This window comes from Diabrotica virgifera, chromosome 7 (assembly GCF_917563875.1).
Source record: "Diabrotica virgifera virgifera chromosome 7, PGI_DIABVI_V3a".
Taxonomy (NCBI): Eukaryota; Metazoa; Arthropoda; class Insecta; order Coleoptera; family Chrysomelidae; genus Diabrotica; species Diabrotica virgifera.
Window position 1 is genome coordinate 146,970,415 of NC_065449.1, and position 23,174 is coordinate 146,993,588.

Genomic DNA, 23,174 nt, shown 5'->3' on the forward strand with positions numbered 1-23,174 from the left:
TGATGAAGCTTTTCTGATATTATTGATTATGTTTCTTTAATTTTAAATGTGGTATTTAATACGAAAAACCCATACATTCATGTCCAAACAAATGAGACTGACCTTTTTCTGGTGAACTGAGAATGTCTTCACACAAGACCCGTTTCCTGCTATCCTTGGCTGCAATCAAAACCTCGTCCTGGCTTCCAGTAATGTTCTCCTCTGAAACTATCTCGTATAGCTCTCGCTTCCTGCTTCTGTCGTGATGCTGTGTTCTACCTTTTTCGAAACTGCAATCAGCTACCGGGAACTCTTGGCTCAAAGAGGTTCTTTTACTCTCAACCTGGCCTACCTCTCGTTCCACGATAGATACTCCACACTCACGGAACTACACCGGCTTTCTCACTCTCCGTACACTACCGTCTACTACTGGACTTCACTTTTCGACAGCTCAAAACATTCTGATCTCTATTTGTCATTCATTCCCCTACTTTCTAAATATCCCTTCCAGATTCACAAATCAAACTTCCACCACCAACTCTCATTCGCAGTATTTCTCAAAACCAATTTTTAAACTTTCTAAATATGCTTAATGGATTTCAAAAGAAAAATAGTTAATTCCCATTCTAAAATTACTTTCTACTAATTACAAAATTTTAATGACCTATTCTCTATTTCTACTAAGTCTTATTTAGCATCGGCTAATGATCGAACCTTCCGCGAACAACGATTATGACCTATTATCGATTTCACTTGAGTCTTATTTAATCACTTCTTAAAATTAAATATAACAATTTGTTGTATACAGGTTGTTCTAAATTTATATGCCCGTGGTTGAGAAAATTGAAAATATTTTATATTAAATTGAATTTTGTTTATAATTATCAAATTTTAATTTTCATATCAAATAGAAATATAACAATATATATATATATATATATATATATATATATATATATATATATATATATATATATACAGGGTGTAACAAAAATACAGGTCATAAATTTAATCACATATCCTGGGACCAAAAATAGTTTGATTGGACCTAACTTACCTTAGTACAAATGTGCACAAAAGAAAAGTTACAGCCCTTTGAAGTTATATATTAATAGCACCAAGGGCCTTAGAGGCCCATGGCTTGAAAAGTTTGTTTTTTTCTTCATTTTCACGTTTCTTTATGTACTGAGATCTTCTCTGGCTTGATATGTGATTTTTCTCCATTCCTTCCTCTTATTCATTTTTCTTTTCTGACCCTGTAACACCATTCTTTCCAAATCTTTTTCGACCTCTTGCTTCCACCTTTTTTGCGGTCTTCCGCTTCTCTTTCTTGAAGCTATAGTGTAGTTTGGTACCCTTTTCGGAGTCCTCGTTTTTGGCATCCTTTCAATGTGACCTCGTGATCTAAGTCTCTGTGCCTTTATCACTCATTTGAAGTTACAAAATGAAAAGTGATTTTTTCCAATGTATCGAAAACAATGTGCTTTTGTGCACGTTTCAATTTAATTATTATTGTAGTACCTACCATTTAAACAACGTTTTAAAAACTTTTTTGCCTCTTATTGCTTTTTCGAAAAGTCAATTTTTATCGAAATATTTTGAATATTTGTCAAATCCACCACATATTTGTATATGGTTAAGTACGATTATGGAGACTTGGTAATAATATGCAAACTTATTTATGCTTTACATTTTTAGGTATATTTTGAACCATATTAAAAAAGAAGCCAGACTCGATAAAACGTGCCTTATCGAAAAAATACAAAGAGGCAAAAAAGTTTTGAAAACACTCTGTTTAACTAATGGTACCTCAGTAATAGTTTAATTGGAACATACACAAACATTTGGGGGGTTTAAAGGAACAAAACCCCCATAAAATTTTTACGTGGACATATTAAAAAAGAAGTCGCAACTCGATAAAAACTGCCTTATCTGAAAAATACTAAGAAACAAAAATATTGAATTTAACTAATGGTACCACAATAATAAAGTTGAATTGGAACATACACAAAAGTTTGGGAGGATTTAAGAGATCAAAACCCCCATAAAATTTTTATGGGGTGCACAAATTTCACCATAATTTTTCTTTAAGATATTCCTGCCATAATAATGCCACATGTCACATGTCCATTTTCAATAAAAAATCGCTAATAGTTTTCGATATAATCGAAAAAATCGATTTTCATTTTGTAATTTCAAAGGGCTGTAACTTTTTTTATGTGCATATTTGTACAAGGTAAGTTAGTTTCATTTGAACTATTTTTGGTCCCAGAATATGTGATTTAATTTATGACCTGTATTTTTGTTACACCCTGTATATACAGCCCATTACGCACCACCGTAAAAATTGGGAATTTTTGATGTCTCGAATTTCCTAAACCTGTTGTTGCATCTAAGTGATTTTTTTATAATGTTCTAGCCTAGGCCCTAGAATATGTTACCTCCTTATGCTTGTCATGCACAGGGAGCTATACTGTAATATATATTATATCACATTACTATAGAGAGCGATATGATATAATATACATATATTACAGCATAGCTCCCTGTGCATGACAAGCTTAAGGAGGTAACCTATAGCCTAGGCTATAATATTATAAAAACATCACTTAGATGGGACAACAGGTTTAGGAAATACGAGACATCAAATATACCCCATATTTAAGGTGGTGCGTTAATTTCTTGGAGAAGTGTATTGTAATTTAATGTAAATAATGTAATATCCAATAATTGTAATTTGATATAAGATGAAATATAAGTTCCTTAAAAAATATATTTTTTATTTCCCACAATACATTCTCCACCGAATGACCTTCCAGGACGTTAGATGGATGTTCAGCAGCAAGACATTGGACCAAACTGGGACATCCTATAAATGCCCAAATGACGTCCACCGAACGTCCCCTCCGACGTTAGGTGGACCTCCATTGGACGTTTGGCAACTTGGCCTTTGGACCAAAATTGGACGTCCTGTTAAGGTCCAATTCACGTCCCCTAGGACGTCCGATTAAGGTCCAATTTACGTCCGATTAAGGTACAATTTACGTCCGCTTAAGGTCCCATTTACGTCCGATTAAGGTCCAATTTACGTCCGATTAAGGTCCAATTTACGTCCGATTAAGGTCCAATTTACGTCCGATTAAGGTCCAATTTACGTCCGATTAAGGTCCAATTTACGTCCGATTAAGGTCCAATTTACGTCCTATTAAGGTCCAATTTATGTCCGATTAAGGTCCAATTTACGTCCGATTAAGGTCCAATTTACGTCCGATTAAGGTCCAATTTACGTCCCCTAGGACGTCCGATTAAGGTCCAATTTATGTCCGATTAAGGTCCAATTTACGTCCGATTAAGGTCCAATTTACGTCCGATTAAGGTCCAATTTACGTCCCCTAGGACGTCCGATTAAGGTCCAATTTACGTCCGATTAAGTTCCAATATACGTCCCCTCGGACCTTACATGGACGTCCAATGGACGTTCGGTAGCGCGACATTTGGACCAAAATAGGACGTATAAAGGACGTTCCTCGGACGAAAACGGACGTCCCTAAAGTCCGTGAAGGACGTCCAATGGACGTCCTTGTGCTATTAGGGCCTGTATAGTATTCATTTGTTGATAAATTGGTTGGTCATTATTATCAAATCCTAATAAGTTCCCCTAAGGGAACATATTTCTTTTGTTTGTTTCACTAATCACTTAGTTTTTGTTACTTTTCACTTTAACAATTTTTTGATGCTGATAGGATAAAATTACTAGTTAATTAGGTAGTTTTACAATAAGGAAGTTCTCTAGCGCTTTGAATGACGGTACATGTTCACGCTTCGAGAATCAGATTACTACTCTCCTTTTTTAATTGCTGTTTCTATAGAAAACAGTAGAATTTTGGTTTTAAGTAATGCTTTACAAATTATATTTGCATAACTGGTGTTTTAATATTTTATTGAAGTGACCTCTATCTATCCAATTATCCTTCTTCGGCCCATCTTTGGACATAGGCCACCCAATCCTTTTCCATTCTTCTCTGTCTGTCGCTACAGTTATCCACCTAGAGCCCACGTGCATCTTGACATCATCTGCCCATCTCATTTGTGGCCTTCCTCTGCTTCGTTTATATTCCCACGGTCTCCAATTTATGAGAATTTTGTTCCATCGGTCTTCTTTTGTCTTATAGTGTGTCCGGCAAATCTCCATTTCAACTTTGCAACTTCTTGTCTAACATCCCTAACTTTGGTTTTCTCTCTTATCCACTCGTTTCTCTTTTTATCCATTAGTCTTATGTGCAACATTTGCCTTTCCATTGCTCTTTGCGTGTTTATGATCTTGTCCATGTTTGCTTTCGTAAACGTCCACGTTTGGGAACCGTAAGTGAGAACAGGGAGTACGCATTGATTGTATACCTTGGTCTTAAGATGTTGTGGATATCTTTCGTTTTTAAGGATGTAGCTTAGTTTTCCAAATGCCGTCCATGCCAGTCTAACTCGTCTTTTGATCTCTGCTATTTGGTTTTCCTTGTTAAGTTTTATAATTTGACCCAGATATATATAATCGTGAATATATCGTGATTCGTGAATAGTATAAGTGACCTACTTATATTATTTTTGACTATTTAGGCCTCCTCATTTAGGCTATTTACTTTTCCTGCAAAGATTATTACTTTTCTAGTTTCCCCATCAATACGCCCCTGTACTAAAACCTTAACCATAAGTTGACTTTCGCATGTATTAAGTCTTTTTGAAATTCCTTTTGTTTAAAATCCATTTAACTGGCTATAACCGTTTATTTACCGTTTACCCGACAGGCTGCAAACACAACTGAGAGTTGTTTATATGGTTCAATATTGCGTAACAGCAACAGGTGAATTCGCATTCCAAGAATTTCCCGGACATGCGACAGTTGCTGCAGTTGTTGTAAATGAGTACTCGTAGGAATGCTGACCAGTGGATCATTACTTACTCTAGCATAAATACCTCTTACAAAGGGTTAAAACGAAAATAATTACCTAACTATAAATCTTTCCCAATCGCGACGTAATAAAACAAAAATGTTAAGGCACGGGTGGCTCAAACAAAATACCTATGTATTTTAATACAGTCTGCTCCTACAAATGTTGTGCATGCTCCTACAAATGACTTTTACCTATGACCAATGACCACCACGATGGTATTGAGAAAATTTACGCATCTGACACTTATTAAAAATGGCCGTACCTACGCTTTGGAAAATTCCGGGGTCCGTTTAAAATTAATGAAAAACCTGAAAATATGAATACAAATTCATTTGTCAAACTTAGTGGCGTATCTGCGGCGAGGGAAAAGGAGGAAATTTCCCCCTAGCAAGGTCCAAAATTAAAGAAAAAAATTGTTGAAACATAAAAATATATTAGCTGACATAAAACTTAAACCACAGACAGACAAATTGTCTTTTTATGTCTTTTGGTTGGTGTTTCATTGTAAGTCTCCCCCTCCTCCCCACATAAGGAAAATTTCCCCTCCCAAGGCAAATGTCTAGATCCGACACTGGCAAACTAGTTGTGAATTTCACAACATATTGATTGTAAATATAACTTAAAGAGAAATGATGTTTACTGCATATTAGTAATAATAAGCTCAAGAAAAAAGAATGTGTGTGTACTTTGTACGCACGTAAGAAGTTATACTTCTATTATATGATTTCAACGAAATAAATATACTTTAAACAGTTTCTCTACTACTTTCCAAAAATTTTTATTAAAACAATACCAAAAATTAAAAAAATACAAGAATAAAACACACACAAACACATTGAAAAAGCCACAAATGATTTCTGAACAATAATTGTTGCCAAAAATTTTAATTAAATACGTATTTTCTGAAAAAATTATATAATAATATACTTACAATCATAAAATCTATAAAAAAAATAAAAAAATGATATAACTTGCATTGGGCTTGAACCTACTTCCCGTGTATCACGCCGTACGAGAGTCGCAGTGATTTCAAACTGCACCACCTTCGCGTATACGTCATGTGGGAATATACACAAACTGAACGACTTTTTGACATTTTGTTTATATAAATTTTTATTAGTTTGATTTTTGTCGAATTAAAATACAACAATATATAAAGTAAGAAAACGATACATTAGATGAAAATTTGTAGAAAGTTTGTTCGTAATCAGATTACCTATGTAAATTAAAGCATTGCCTACTAGGGGTATAGCATAGCAAGTACTAGGTAAGTACATTATTTTTTCTACATTTTCCAAATAAGTATGAAGATAATTTTTTATTGGAATACAACTGAAACATTTAGAATAACGTACCTGTGGCTTTTCAAAACTATTTAAAAAGTCACTATAATTATAAATTTGATTTTATTTCGGTCCTCACAACAATAAAAACTAATATATTATACAACATTTTTGTTTACCGATAACCTCCATATTGAACAATTATTGACAGATCATTTCTACACCCAATCAGAGCCCGTATAAAGACTGATACCAAACTGTCGGTGTGCGCATGCGCGCGGATCAATATAAATTCACCCTCAATCTCAATCGCTCCTAAAGGAGTATAACTTCAAAAATCCAGTTAATGTGACAAGTTTAAATATTGGTACATATTGGTACATATGAATTTGAAAAGGTTGAACACTTTAAATATCTTGGAGTCTCAGTTAATGGAACTAATGACAGAAGCATCGTAATTAATGAAAGAATCCAGGCAGGAAACAGAACCTACTGGAAATACAATAACTTTCTCAAAGATAAAAAGCTTACTCAGATTACTAAACTGAAAATTTACAAAGCAGCAATTAGACCAGTAATCACATATGGTGCTGAAGTAATGTGTCTGACACAGAAAGAGGAAGAAAGATTGAGGATCCTAGAGAGGAAAATAATTCAGAGGATAGCAGGCCCACTAAACTTAGGTAATAATGAATTTAGAAATCTCATGAACCACGAAGTAAGAACTTCTGAAAGGAGAAGACATCGTCAGATTTATCAAGGCACAAAGACTCAATTGGATATGACATATAGAAAGCAGAAATCCAGAAGCCGTCATCAAGAAAATTCCCAAATGAAGACCTGTATCAGGCAGACCACGAGGAAGACCTAAAACTAGATGGGAGAACCAGATAGTCGAGGACCTTAAGAAGATGGGAGTCAGAGAATGGGTAACCATAAGCAAAAACAGGAACGAATGGAGAAAAATTATAGAAGATGCCAAGTCACACAAAACCAAAATGTTAATGCGGATTGATTCACCGCGACAAACGAATCGAAAGAGCCCAAAGAGAACGGCAATCACTCCGCTAGGAGTGTAGATGCCATGATGACGATGATGATGTTTACTGTAAAAAGGGTTAAAGGAACCTCCTGTAGGTATTTTCTGCTGGTGAGTTTGTTGATTTGTGTTGTACCTATCAAGGGTGCTTACTTTAATTTTGTGCGAGTTCCATTTCACCACAATTTCAGCACCTTATGGTCTTAGTTTTCTTGTACAGAATATCAATCATCGAATTAACAATCTAGACAAATTTGTCTTCATCTTCCTCTATTTACAGTCCTAACTTTACTGTACCCGCACGAGGTCTGCGTAGCTGATTCGTATTTGAGGGCGGCGGATAATACATCGACCAGCGGGTTGTGACGAGCTAAACGCAGTGTTTTCTGGATTTCATGATCACGAAGAACATCAATAAATGTTTAAATAGCCAAGTTTTTATCATATCTTCTGGGAGATGTTAAATAAGCATATCTTACTAACCTGGCAATATCTCTCTACCTCATATTCTTAACGAGCCTCATCTCACTTTTGTCTTCGATTGTTAAATTGCGACTGGTAGACATAAAACAAGTTTAGTATTAATTCATAACATCCAGGATAAGAACTCTTTACGGTTGGATTTGTATGAGGACCTTGAGATTTCTAGAGACATGAGGACTAGCCCCAATTTCGTTAACCGCCAAACTACTTTAAATCGACCTTTTACTCCTATCCACCGACAATTATTTCCCTAACAATAATTTTGATATATTTTATAATTCCCCATTCCTTTCTTTCTTTTCCTTTTCTTTTAATCATTTTCTTTACTGTGTTTCCTCTTTCCTTTCACCCCACTAGCATCTAACATTTATTATTTCCTTACTAATCACCCATTAACACCTTTTCAATATGCCCTTGGTTTCTTTTTCTTTCTCTTTCCCCTCTTTAACTATACCTTCCTTAACACAGCTTACCCCTTTTTCATTTCCAATTTTTCCTTCATATATTTTCCCAAACACAAAGTTATTGCCATCCCTAACACAGTTTACCTTCTTTCCTTTCCAACCTCCTTTATTAAAATTTTTTACCAACCACAAAGTTATATTGCCATGCCTCGTGTCTCTGTCTTTTCGGTTCCCCTTGCACTTCTTGCTTTAGTTATTCTTTTCTTTTTTTCAACACTATTCATTAACTTCCTTTGACAATATTTCAATCTGTTACTCCGTTACTAACTATACAATTTCAAATTTTCAGTTTATCAATTTAGTGAATCAGTTCATCTAGAAAATTGTTTACTTCATATCGAAAATAATCCCAACATTCAACCTGGATTACATAACTTTCATTCAAATGTACATTTTTAAATCCGTAAATCTTTTATAGTATTTTATATTTCATACATTTCAATCTGTTTATTCCATTACCTTCTGTAAATTTCAAATTATCAGTTCACTAATTCAGACAATAAATTTAAATTAGAATATTTTTCAATTTGCAACAACGATCACAACTACAATAATAGGCAACCAACAATACTCTTTCTATTTTTACATCATTATTCTTTTATTTTTACAACATTACTATGTACCTTACCTTTATAAGTCTTGAAGTTGTTCACATTGAATTAATTTTCTTTCACTTTTTATTTCAAATTAAATTAAATATTCGTCTTCTCTCACAACTGTCACCAGTGACGACACTGACTCTTTTATGAGTAACATTTTTATCAATTTAACAGTAACAACAGTTCTTTTTGTAACAGAGAGTAGCCTTTTCGATTTTTCATTATATTCCTAATTTATTATAATTTAAATTTCACTTAATACAGTTATTAATCTACATTCAGTTTAACTAATAATCTAAATTCTAAAAACACTATTTTATATTCATAACCAAAAATTGACTTCCTGTCTTGTCATGTCACTTCTGTCTAATAATTGGATTGTCATCTCCTTCACCTTTGTTGGTCTGTGTCCATTGAACTGGCAAGAACCACGATTTTTTATCGAGCAGGGAACCATGTTGCCCTTTGAGCACTCCTAACACATAAATTAATCCTTTAACATCGACTTGGAGTCGCTATAAATATTATAGAATTAACATGTAAACCATATTTCTCGATGTTACCATTTTCATAAGGTTGCTAGTTCCATGTACTAGGCAGAACGTGAGTATTACCACATTTTTTCTTCAACTAGTCACAATTTTAACCTTTTGCATTCATTCTAACGTGGAAATACTTCGTTCTAGGCACTGAAGATGATCTGATCTAGATCGAAAACGTTTTGCAGATCCTTTTGGATGACTTTTAATAGTTTTCAATAAACTTTTTATACCATTGTACAAATGAAGTTTTTTTACTTCTGTATGATTTTATAAAACAAGTGTTCTTGACCATTTCGCATATTTAGTTTCTTCTTAAGTTGTTCAAAATCATCTGTCTCCACTACGGCTATTGGTCTGAAGCACATCCAAGGCATCTTCTCGAAGAGTAATATTCGAATTTACAGCCTTTTCTTTTTCAGGCCAACCATTCGCTCTTGAAAGCTCCAGAAGAAGTTGATAGCATCAACATTCATGCTCCAAAACTTTTTCAAAATTTATGCTCCAAAAGTTTATCCAAGAAGCAAAAAACTAGACGGATAAATATACATTTAATGTACTTTAATGAGTTTCTTTATTTTGACTTTGCCACATAAGTAATGACCTCAAATATTTTGATCGGTTTAGAATGCATATTTTGAAAAAAAAATATTATTAAAACAGTCAGAATTTTTCAAATTTTCGTAAATTTCATTTTCTTTTAAGCAAAAATACTCGATAGGCATACGTAAAAAATAATACACAACAAAATTTAAGTTTTTAGAATTTAATATTTTTGTGGAAATGGAGTAGGTATATTAAATTTTTCACTTTTTACTAAAAATTCGAAAGGGTCCTCTTAATTTAATCACAACTTGCTTAATTTTGATGGTATTCACTTATTCCGGAGCTCATTTGATAGGTATTGCTAAGTACTTTGATAGTACTTGAAGTAGGTACTATGATAAGTGTTTAGTAAATATATTTTATAAAATGCATCGTTTTCCCGTTATTTAAGCTTGAATACTTAGATATGAATACACGCCGAAAAAAATATACTTGTCATTCAATGACCCGTATTTGAATTAATATAAAAAATTTTCACGTAAGGAATTTATTCGATTTTTTATTAGTTTAATTTTGGTAAGAATAACTTTTTTGTATAAACCTGCAGTTTTTGAGGTATTTATGAATAAACGCTTTAAAACATGCATTCATATAAGAAAATTTCAAATCTTTGATCTTTAAGAACTCAGAAAGTATTGATAATAACTTGATGTAACAAATTTTGCTTTGAATTTGTCCCTCTTTTTAATAAAATAATTTTCACCCCCGTGAAGAGGTGAACCCACCCACAGGGCAAAAACCCAGTTTGGCACCATGTCACTTTTGTTTCTTGAGGTTTCCTCGAACTATGTAGGTACTCACCAATTTTTATGAAAATAAATGAAGCTTCAACGAAATCGCAGGTGAACGTCTTCAGTGACTGCACTAATAAGAAAATAAGCTCCTGTATCTTTGGTACATTTTTGTGTAGTTAGGAGAATCCTTGAATTTCATAAGTATACAAAATTGGAAAATAGCTTACTTTTATCTGTAAGCCGTGACCAGACCTCGTAACGCGACAGTTCGTAACCGGACAGTTGGTAACGGACAATTCGTAACAACGACAGTTCGTAACGGCGACACTTGGTAACGGCGACAGTTCGTAACTATACAAATTCGTAACGGACAATTCGTAACGTCCAAATTGAATTATTCTGTTTATTTTTGTTAACGTGGAAACTAACTGTTATTACAGTTATAATTGAAATTATGTTTATCCATTGAACGAATCAGTACGGGGATAAACATGTTTAACACATTTTATATTTCGTGTTTCAGTGTATATTAAAAGTCTTTAAACACAAACAAATGTTTAAATACATACAAACTTTTAACAATATTCTTAAAAGTTTATTCCTCCTATTGTTCCTTAAATTTGCATATGCCAAGACAAAGGTATATTGAAGTACTTAATTCCTGAAATCTTTAATCTGACAACCGTCTTTAGATATTCCAAACTTTTTAAATAAAAATTTTGTAAAGAAAGGATTATAATTACCTGTTATTATAATAAACCTTGTGATTGGTAATAGCTTTGGGGCGTTCAAATCAACGCAACGGTTATAGTTGATAAGAGGGATGGCTTGTAATACTTTAATACTTGGTTTAAATACTTTTATTATATTCTGAAACACGAAATATGAAATGCCTTAAAAATGTTTATCCTGATACTCATTCGTTAAATTGATAAACATAATTCCATTTATAACTGTAATAACAGTTAGGCGTGTGATACACACGCGAGTAAGTACGCGAACTTATGGCTCGACGACCTTTTTCGCGCGTGTGTCACAGCAATTACGCGTATTTTAAGTCCACCGAGTAAGTACGCCGTCGATCCAACAAGTTTGAAATCTTACTCGTAACCCGTACGTGTATCACTGCCACGAGCCTCGAGCCATCATCTTATTGCGTTTAAAGTTACACTTATATTTTCAATAATTAAGCAAATTTCCTAGAAATAATTCAATCGTTTATTGTTGAAATGAGACAAGTTACATTTTATAAGTTTTGGGAAAACCGTAAAACACCATTTTAAGCTTTTTTGATTATTTGTTTTTGAGTAAACCTAATTATTTATAGGCTGTTTTATCCTCCTGATGAAAATATTAACCTCTTATCTATGATATTTTGTTTGTTACCCACACTTTTCGATTCCGTCTTTTTTTATTAGTACTAAAAATATATAATAGGTACGATAGGATACGACACGAAGTATATAATGCGATAAAATTCCTAAATAGCACAAAGCATCTTCTCTCGACATCACAATGAGTTATGAGCATGCCCCGCGCACTCTAATAAAAAAAATGTAATCGTATTTATTTTCCTTCCAATTTGTCAGAGGCGCTGATGTCGGCATCGTGATTGGTAGAAGATGACTTTTGACAAATCTTGCGCTATCTGGTTGGCTATCTGTGTTCAGTCATTATATGGCATATTAGGCATGGCATATGGTCATGGTCGGTTATGTGTTTCATGTTTCATGTGTTTGTGTTTGTGTCACCATAAAAAGCTGATATTCAGTCGTGTTTTTTGATATTTTTATTTAGTAATCGAGTACCTTTTTAAAGGTAAGTTTTTCTGATTATAAGGTAGAGATTTTCTGATTGTAGGTACTGTTTATATAACAGTTTTAAAATACACATTTTATTTCGCGTTTTGTTGTTAGGTCTAATGGCTCCGATCAGATGTTGTGTGCAGACGGTGGAAAAATGCAACAAGTAAACATATATTTAATCCAAATTAAATACTCATATTTCTATGTAAAATGTCACATTATTGTATAAATAAATAATTAAGAAACAAAGTTGTTTGTGTTGTACCTTTATTATCCACTTAAATAAAATATTAAATATTGGAAGTACCGTATGATGGAGGCTAGATTACGCCACTCTTCCTATCCAATCAACAACAAGAACGTTTAAAATTTCACACCTATCATGTCGAAGCTACAGACCGCTTATGTGGAGGCCAGATTTGTAGTATCCTTCCAATTAACCAGGTGCTGAAATACGTGACATATTTTTTTAAGAGTAAGATCGCATTCTACCCAATCACACAACACTTTTTTCTATGGTTATGAGTAAGTCTACCGTGTATCACCGACGGCGAGCCGAGTCAGTCCGCGATCTTTAAACCCGCGTACTTAAAGTTTGCGTGTGTATCACACGCTTTACCCAAGAAGCAATTGGATGTAATATTACGACGTCTTAACGTTGGATTAAATGCCCCAACGTTAATACGCGACGTTGCGACGACGGTCAGAAAACCGCTATTTGCACTTAAGTGGAGAATAGAAATACGGGTTGCCTCGACGTCCCCCTCTCGACTTCTCAGCTCGAGATATTTTATCGTCAAATTATGTTAGTTTTTAGGACTTTGTTCTCTACCACAGAAGTATGGCCGACACACTTCATTTTTACCAAATAGGTTAATAATCTTGGAGGATATTAAATCATCAGAAACTAAGATGCATGACGGCCTGTTGATACTTATTTAAGTAGGTTCCTACTCTATTCAGAATATAACCTAAGTGACTTGTATAATTATTTTATTAATCATCTGCCTCATTGCATAATGCTGTCGAAAATTTATAAACGCAAGGAAGTGTACTGTTAAACTAGATATAAAAATTGCTAAAAACTGAAAGCGCCTCAGAAATTTACAGGTTAAATCGAACAAAACGGTAAAAATAGAAATAACCATCGTAATTTAAAAAAACATATTATTATGTCTAGACCCATACAAAATTATCCTTGATTTATATATAAACAAAATTCGTTAATTAAAATCAAATATTCATTAAAATCTAGCAAAACAATTGCCAAATATTATGTTTCAAAAAATGGCTGAACCATGGCGATCTTTCATTAATGGCGGATTTGACTCGCAACCTAAATTGCACTCCATTTTAACTAATTTGGACAAGGACACCCCCTGCCGACCTTTAGTATAACCTATTTTTACCTTGCACACCTCGAATTTACCTATTGGTATACCTAATACCTACGTCCTAAAGTAAGCGCAAACAACCTGGTCTTGACGACAGACTCCCGACGACCGGTCGTCGTCGTGAACACGCCTTAATCTGGTGGACGATTTGAGATTGACATTTGAGAGTTGAATTACAGGTATCTTATAAAAATAACTTTGACATCAGGTTAACGTATACAACTTTACTTAAGTACTACGTTGTTATTACCTACGTTGTATTGTCGTTCTCGCCTTCCCGCAAGTACACGCAGCAATCTACCATATACCTACTGAGAAAACACCCGACGTCTCCTGAACGTTGGGTTCGATACTAATAAATACTCTGTAATCCCCAACCCCCGACGTTGAGCAGTCGTTAAATGTCTTCCAGTAAATTACATTGTAGTATAGACGTTATACCCGACGTCAGCTTAACGTTAAACCTTAACCTAATAATTAACGTTGATATTCTCAACGTTGGCTTGTCGTTGTCGTCTTCCCGAAAAATACGTCTACCATACTCGATAAAACACCAACGTCCTCTGAACGTTGGCATCTATCCTAAAAAATACGTTGTAATTCCCGACGTTGAGTAGTCGTTGATGTATGCCACTTAATTGCACTTATACTACAGATAGGTTAAGACCGACATCAGCTTAACGTCAAACCTTATCCTAATAATTGACGTCGTTATTCCCGATGTCGGTTGGTCATCAGATTATATTACTTATTAGTAGCAACGTTGCTCCATAGGAAAAACAGACGTTGTCCTTGGTTAAGGCTTATTGTGAACCAATTTTGTACTTAAATTTAACGTCCCATTAGGACAAAATTGGTTGCAGGTCGTAAAATTGCTACTTGGGTAGTTTCCACGTTAACAACAATAAACAGAATAATTCAATTTGGACGTTACGAATTGTCCGTATTTGTATAGTTACGAACAGTCGCTGTTACGAAGTGTCGCCGTTACGAACTGTCGGTGTTACGAATTGTCCGTTACTAACTGTCCGGTTAAGAACTGTCGCGTTACGAGATGTCATGGAACCCTGTAAGCACAGGACTTCTTGGTGTATTTTAATGAAAGGACAATGTTTGCTACAACAGCCTCAGAACTAAGTGCCAGAGACAAGTCACGTCTGACATAAGAAGAAAAATTAAGGACAGGTCTTTAAAAAATAACATTTTTATAATTTTTTAATAAATTTATTATATTTTATTTATTATCAAATTAACGTGAACAGTATAATTTACGAAAAACAAATAAAAACGCATTTAGAAATGCTTACATAATTAGTACATTTATTGTCTTTATCTCTTTAAGTTTACACTATTGAAGATAAAAGTATATTTTTGAAAATTGAAATAAATGTTAAAGCTTAGTGGAGTACAACGTTTGCAGACTTTTCTGACGAATAACCATGCACGCTAACGATAAGCTTTTTTGTAAAAATAAATTAAAACCTAATATAAGTTTTAATTAGTCCGCAAAAGTTGTAAGTCTAAAAGTGCATATTATGGGAATAGTAAAGCTGTACGTTAATTTTTGTCAATGCCGTTAATACTATTGTGAGATTAATAAAAGGGAATTAAAAAGGAGAGAATCATATTTTTATGATAATACAATAAACATAGGCGGTTGCTTTTCGATTCAATTTAAGTCTCTTGCCATCCTCCGACACGTGTTTCTAGGTATACCCGTCATCAGACAGGCTTGTACGAAGACTGAATTGAATCAAAACACACCGATTGATTTAAATTGACTAAATATTTAAATATAACGCATGCTTTTAGTGACCACTAACGAGCAAAGTGAAGTGAGTGTCGATAGCAATTGTGATACTCCACTGGAAAGTCGTTGGTAGTACATTTTTGACACAGCTGTCGCAAGTTTGTCGAAGTGGTCTTAATCAAAAGCTTTGTGCCATGAATTTAATTACTATACAAGTACAATAAGACGGTTCTTTTCAGCGAAGTAACAAAAAGTTATATATACTTTCACGTCGCTTTCACTTGACTTCTACTTCTTTACTTCTGAACAAGTCAAGACACATTAAGTTACAATTATTTACCCTTAAAAGACGGAAAGTACAAGTGGCTTGCATCAAAACAGACAAAGGGGAAAATGTGATCTACAGAAAACCTAACATTAAGAATGGAGTTGCTATAATATCCCATAGGCACATGAAAGGAAATATGACAAAAGTTGTAAGAACGAGAGATAGAAAGAGAAAATGTCGGTGAAATTTGTACTTAATTTTGTTCTGAATGTGAGGATAGAAATTAGGATACAATTTGAAATATTCCACTAGAGAAGCAACTAACAATGAAAGGTAATTTTAGTTACTAACCATCCTCCGTAATGTAAGGACATATCCTTCAGATCAGTAACTCACGAGGGTGTGGGGAGTCATATGATGCCTATAAGGCCATATCTAGCACAATTTTATCCATCGCTTGGAATTATACATAATAATAATGTAAATTTAACATAATTTTAAAATATTTAAAGGGTTTTTACCCATGTATTTTTGATGGCTCGGCATGTTATTAACGTGTATGAGCAGTGATGATGATCTCTTTATATCGAAAGAGTTCTGTGATTCTGATGTAGCCATTTGCGAGCTTATAATAAGTATATTATATATTTTATAAAGGATTTTCAATATTTTTTTTTGTAATTTTAATCTAGATGTGGGTCAATCTAAAAGAAGATATACAGGGTGTCCCAGACTAATTTAGCCACGCTTTATCTCTTAAACGAATAGAGATTTTCGAATGGGACAAAAAGTGATATATTCTACTTGTAATCCACTTTAATATGGCGTACAAAAAAATCATCCCCTAAATATTCATCCCTTAGTTACAACCCCTAACTTTAATTTTTTTAATAGCACCCTGTATATTTTTTTATAGTTTTGGATGTGGTCTTTTATTGTCTATTCAACACACTTTTTGAAAATAAAATCGGTTCGTAAATAACCAAGAAACTATCAGTTTATTTTTGTTAATTGTGTGTCCCAGACTAATTTATCCAGGCTATATTTCTTAAACGAATAGAGATTTTCGAATGGGACAAAAACTGATCTATTCCATTTGTAACACACTTTCATATGGCATAGAAAAAATTCATCCACTAAATATTCATCCCTAACTTACAGGATGCTATTAAAAAAATAAAGTTAGGGGTTGTAACTAAGGGATGAATATTTAGGGGATAATATTTTTTCTACGCCATATTAAAGTGTATTACAAATGTAATAGATCAGTTTTTGTCCAATTCGAAAATCTCTATTCGTTTAAGAAATATAGCCTGGATAATTTAGTCTGGGACACAATTAACAAAACTAAACTGATATTTTCTTGGTTATTTACGAACCGATTTTATTTTCAAGAAATGTGTTGAATAGACGATAGAAAACCACATCCAAAACTATAAAAAAATATACAGGGTGCTATTAAAAAAATTAAAGTTAGGGGTTGTAAATAAGGGATGAATATTTAGAGGATGATTTTTTCTACGCCATATTAAAGTGTATGACAAGTAGAATAGACTACTTTTTGTCTCATTCGAAAATCTCTATTCGTTTAAGAGATACATCGTGGCTAAATTAGTCTGGGACACCCTGTATATGAAGGACTAGGTTTTGGAACTAAAATGAAATGAAAATGATACTGATGGAAATATAACTATAGGGCAATTTTTAACACTTTTTTAAAATAAGATAGTTACTTTATTAGATCAAAATCGGATAAAATAGATTATTTCATTCATAGGAGATTCTGACCAATAGAAAGCTACAGAAATCTGAATTAAATCAATAATTTTTGATAATCTCCCGTCGTTAAGTATATTACGTCAGATGCCCTTCGTTGCTACGAAAAAATACATTCAGTGACATTAATGACAATTAATGTTTTAAAAATTATAAAAGTGATGACTTTCAATCGTCAAATATTTATAAAAACTGTGTGTTTAATGGTACTTACATAAATAAATTACAATAAAATTTTGGTTTTGAACAGTTTTATTCATGAAATAATCGCAACAAATTGCACTCGACCTCTGAAATTAATATAGAATTTTTGCTCTCGTGACACTTTGACATAATTTCACTCGCCTTCGGTTCGTGAAATTAAAACTGTCAAAGTGTCACTCGGGAAAAACTCAATAATTTCAGAGCTCTTGTGCAATTACTACTGATTATTTCATTCATAGGAGATTCTGACCAATAGAAAGCTACAGAAATCTGAATTAAATCGATAATTTTTGATAATCTCCCGTCGTTAAGTATATTACGTCAGATGCCCTTCGTTGCTACGAAAAAATACATTCAGTGACATGAATGACAATTAATGTTTTAAAAATTATAAAAGTGATGACTTTCAATCGTCAAATATTTATAAAAACTGTGTGTTTAATGGTACTTACATAAATAATTTACAATAAAATTTTGGTTTTGGACAGTTTTATTCATGAAATAATCGCAACAAATTGCACTCGACCTCTGAAATTAATATAGAATTTTTGCTCTCGTGACACTGTGACATAATTTCACTCGCCTTCGGTTCGTGAAATTAAAACTGTCAAAGTGTCACTCGGGAAAAATTCAATAATTTCAGAGCTCTTGTGCAATTACTACTGATTATCTTATGGCAAGGAAAGAAGATAGATACTATTCTGAAACTATTTTCTTATGTTATTTTTTATAGTCCTGGATCCGGCGTACCAAAAAAAAGTTGATTAATAGCAAACTAAAAATTTGTCAATAGCTTAACGGTGTCTAGTCGGACAAACTTTGAGATATGGGAACACTGGAACGGGAAGTTTTAATTGTGGAACAGGTTAAAAATTTGTAACGTCAGACTACGAAAACGTTCCATGTATTTTGTCGGACAGAACTTCCAATTGATTTGTTACCAGTTCATTAAACTCTCCTGCAAAAATCAGACTGGTGTTTATCACCAACTGGGCATTTTAATAAGTGGAACACGAAGAACATGTTAAATGACAGGGTTCGTGTTGGTTAGTAATAACAGTCTGATTTTATGCATGAAAGTTTAATGTGGGGGTAACAAATCAATTGGATGTTCTGTCCGACAAAATACATGGGACGTTTTCGTAATCTGGCGTTCCAAATTTTTAAACTGCTCCACAATTAAAACTTCCTCTGTTCCAGTGTTATCGTACATCAAAGTTGGTCCGACTAGACACCATTACCCTAACAACACACAACATTCCAGGAATGTACTACCAAAGTTCTATCAATATTTGAATGTCCTGGACATTTAGGGAACATTCGGTGAACATCTGATTAAATTATTCGTGGAATGTTACCATAAGACATTCTGTGAACATACTACCAATGTTCCTATATGTTCATTTTCAAATTCACGGCGCATGTATTTGTGCATGGTGCTTAGAGAGGGCATCACGTGACTAAAAACGACCAATGACCTCACTTCAGACTTCGGTGCTTCGGCCATCTTGACATGCATCTTGGCCTTGGCCACCTTGCCGTGCGTGATCGTTGTTTGTTTTTATTTGTGCTTTTTAAGAATATTTTTTAATTCGGATACTTTTATAATAACTTTAATAGTATTATTAATATAGTGCATAAAATCAGTTGGAGTAGCAGAAGCAATGTAGATAAAAAATCTGCAGGAATAATGTTTCAAAGGTTAGTATATGCAAATATGTAAACAAAGGCATGCCCCTATTTCAGAAAATATCCATTTATTATTTTAATAATTGCGAATAAGCCACAAACTTGCTTATTCCTAACTAAAATAGTAAATAGAGTTAATAACAAACGGATTATTTGTAAAATTAAATTTTTTTTTGCGTTTTTGCTAATGTATGCGTTTATAAACAGGATGGTAGACCACACACTATAATAGTACCAACTAATGAATACACAGTATGAATAGTACAGTCGGTTCGCTAAACTTAGTCTCAGACACAACTGGCTAGTGATTTTAGTAAATAATTTTGACAATTTGGTAAAATTGGCAAAAAAATAACTAAATAGTTAGTAATTTTGGCAAAAATGGCCAAAAACAAAAAAATTACCTACTAAAATCACTAGCCAGTTGTGGCTAGGGAAACGACTATACTAATAAACAATTTCTAAGCTGCTTTTTATAATATTTTGTGAGTTCAATAATCATATTTTTTATTTAAAACTAAAATTTGTTAATAATGCTCAGTAATGCATATATTTTGTATTTTTAGCTTTCCAGAAGATCCTGCAAAGAAGGCATGAAGTATTGATCAGATTTGTTAATAGAGCAGTATGTTCAAAACATTTTTTAGAAAAAGATATTGACAGAACTTCACTTTCAACCGTTTGAGAGACTGTGCTGTTCCAATAGCTTATATCACACAGGTAATATGCTTAACCCAATTAAGAATACAATTACAATATACAGTTGGAAAAATTAAAGAATAGGGCTTTTCATTTACAGTCATTTGTTTCGAGCTACTGTCATATGTCGTATAATCCGTGTTGTATTAATATTATACACAGATTATATAACATATGACAGAAGCTCGAAACAAATGACAATCGATGAAAAGCAATATAGGGCTTTGTTCATTGTCATTTGTTTCGAGCTTCTGTCATGTGTCACATATATTAATATATCTACGTCATACGTCTTTGGTTTGTATCATTGATTATATCAATAACGTATGACGTAGATATATTAATATTATGTGACACATGACAGAAGCTCGAAACAAATGACTGAATGAAAAACCCTATAACCATGAACGATCACATCAATCACTTATTTTGTATAGGGCTTTTCATTCACAGTCATTTGTTTCGAGCTTCTGTCATGTGTCACACAATATTACTATATCTATGTCATAAGTTATTGGCATATACCAATGATACAAACCAAAGACGTATGACGTAGATATATTAATATTATGTGACACATGACAGAAGCTCGAAACAAATGACAGTTGATGAAAAGCCCTATTTGCTGTCTTTTTCTATAAATCACAAACGTTTGTTACCTATAGAAAAAGATCATCATCATCATTGGCTCGACAGCCCTTTCTGGGTCTTGGCCTGTTCCAGGATTCTTCTCCACTCTGATCTGTTTCGTGCTTTTTTTCTCCAGTTTTTTATTTTTAATGTTTTTATATCATTTTCTATTTGTTCTAAAATAGAAAAAGATAGCAAATACAAAATAAGTGATTGATGTGATCGTTCATGGGTATAGGGCTTTTCATCGATTGTCATTTGTTTCGAGCTTCTGTCATGTGTCACATAATATTAATATATCTACGTCATACGTCTTTGGTGTGTATCATGGGTATATGCCAATAACGTATGACGTAGATATATTAATATTATGTGACACATGACAGAAGCTCGAAACAAATGACTGTGAATGAAAAGCCCTATAGGGCTTTTCATTCACAGTCATTTGTTTCGAGCTTTTGTCATGTGTCACATAATATTAATATATCTACGACATATGTTATTGGTATATACAATAATAGATACAAACCAAAGACATATGACTAGATATATTAATATTATGTGACACATGACAGAAGCTCGAAACAAATGACAATTGATGAAAAGCCCTATTCTTTCATTTTTCCAACTGTAGATACCGTTGTTCTTCATTATCTACATCAGAGATCTAAGTTGACATTGTTGCCCAATTACAAAAAATTTTTGAATTCATTTTAAGTCCAATATATCACATAATTATTGCGAAGTAGATTATACAAGAAAACAGATTAATATTGAATGCAAATAAATAAAAACATCAGAAATAGAAAACAAGAATTAAGTTATAATCTTAAGTTAAAGTAAATAATAAAAACAATAAATATAATAAAACAAAATACTTATTAGTTTGTGAAAAAGCTATTTCTTTGTGGCATTTTTGTAATTATTGTAACTATTTTAATGGGGAAATAAGCCAGAATTTACTTGAAAAAATAACTTTATTATGGTTTCTACTTCCACATCGGACGTCGTTGTCAAAATACAAAATGTTTTATTATTTTCTTTATTAAATATTATTTATTGTTTATTTAAATATTATTTAATTTATTATTATTATTATTATATGCATATTATTACCTGTAAATATTTCTTCTGATTGTTAATTGTAAAGGATAGAAAAATTACCATTTATTTTATTTTCTTTTAGAATCAGCTGAGAGAAGTGGTCTACAAAAAACCAGGAAGGAAATGGAATATGTGGCTATGAAAGGCAAAAGAAAGGTTTACAAAGCAAATGTGACACATTTTTTTATAGGAATATCAGTAAATTACATTAAAAAAATGTATGAAAAGATTTTTTGCAATAAAAATGTTTATATTTATCAAGGATGCATTATTTGGTATGGCCACATATCGTCAGTGATGTGACAATACCTCCTATCTGTTTTTTCATGAGATTTGTAAGATAGACTAAAAACTTGTTTGGGCCACCTCCTGTTTTCATATATTTTTTGACTTGTTTTGCAGTAAATTTAACTATCTATTTACTACAAAACAAGCCAGAACTTACGTATGCAAACAGGAGGTGACCTTAAAAAATGTTTTTCGTCTCCTGCAAACCTCATGAAAAAAGATATAGGAGGTATTGTCACAGCACTGACGATATATTTCAGAGAATGTCTAAAAAATATACTGTGAATGTTCAAAGAACGTTCGTAGACATTCATGGAATGTTCCAACAAGACATTTAGTCTAAAAAATATACTGTGAATGTCCAAAGAACATTCATGGAATGTTCCAACATTCATGGAATGTCCCAACAAGACATTCAGTCTAAAAAATATACTGTGAATGTCCAAAGAACATTCATGGAATGTTCCAACAAGACATTCAGTCTAAAACATATACTGTGAATGTCCAAAGAACATTCGTAGACATTCATGGAATGTTCCAACAGAACATTCTAAGAATATTTAAAATGCTGACACAGCACATTCCAGGGACTTTCCAGGGACATTCGTGTGCATTTGGGGACATTCCAGGAATGTTTGGAATGTCCTGTGAGTACATTCTAGGAACATTCATGGAATGTTTTGTGTTATTAGGGTAAGCTATTAACAAATTTTCAGATTGCTATTAATGAACTTTTTTTGGTACGCGGGATCCAGGTCTATTATCTTAAGGCCGGCCATTGGTAATGTTATAAGTATAGCCGATCCCATCACCTTTATAAAGTACACCACTCATAATCTAGAGCATATATGTATACCGAAAAATGCTTAACCTACTAACAATATATGTCGCTAGT

At 33.1% G+C, this 23,174-nt stretch overlaps 1 long non-coding RNA gene across 1 annotated transcript; it reads left to right on the plus strand.

Moving 5' to 3' along the window:
* Positions 1-19,111: 19,111 nt before the first annotated feature.
* LOC126888280 (uncharacterized) lies at positions 19,112-22,895 on the plus strand. Its single transcript, XR_007699485.1, has 3 exons — positions 19,112-19,570; positions 20,125-20,278; positions 22,074-22,895. It is a non-coding gene; the product is annotated as an uncharacterized LOC126888280 (long non-coding RNA).
* Positions 22,896-23,174: the final 279 nt, after the last annotated feature.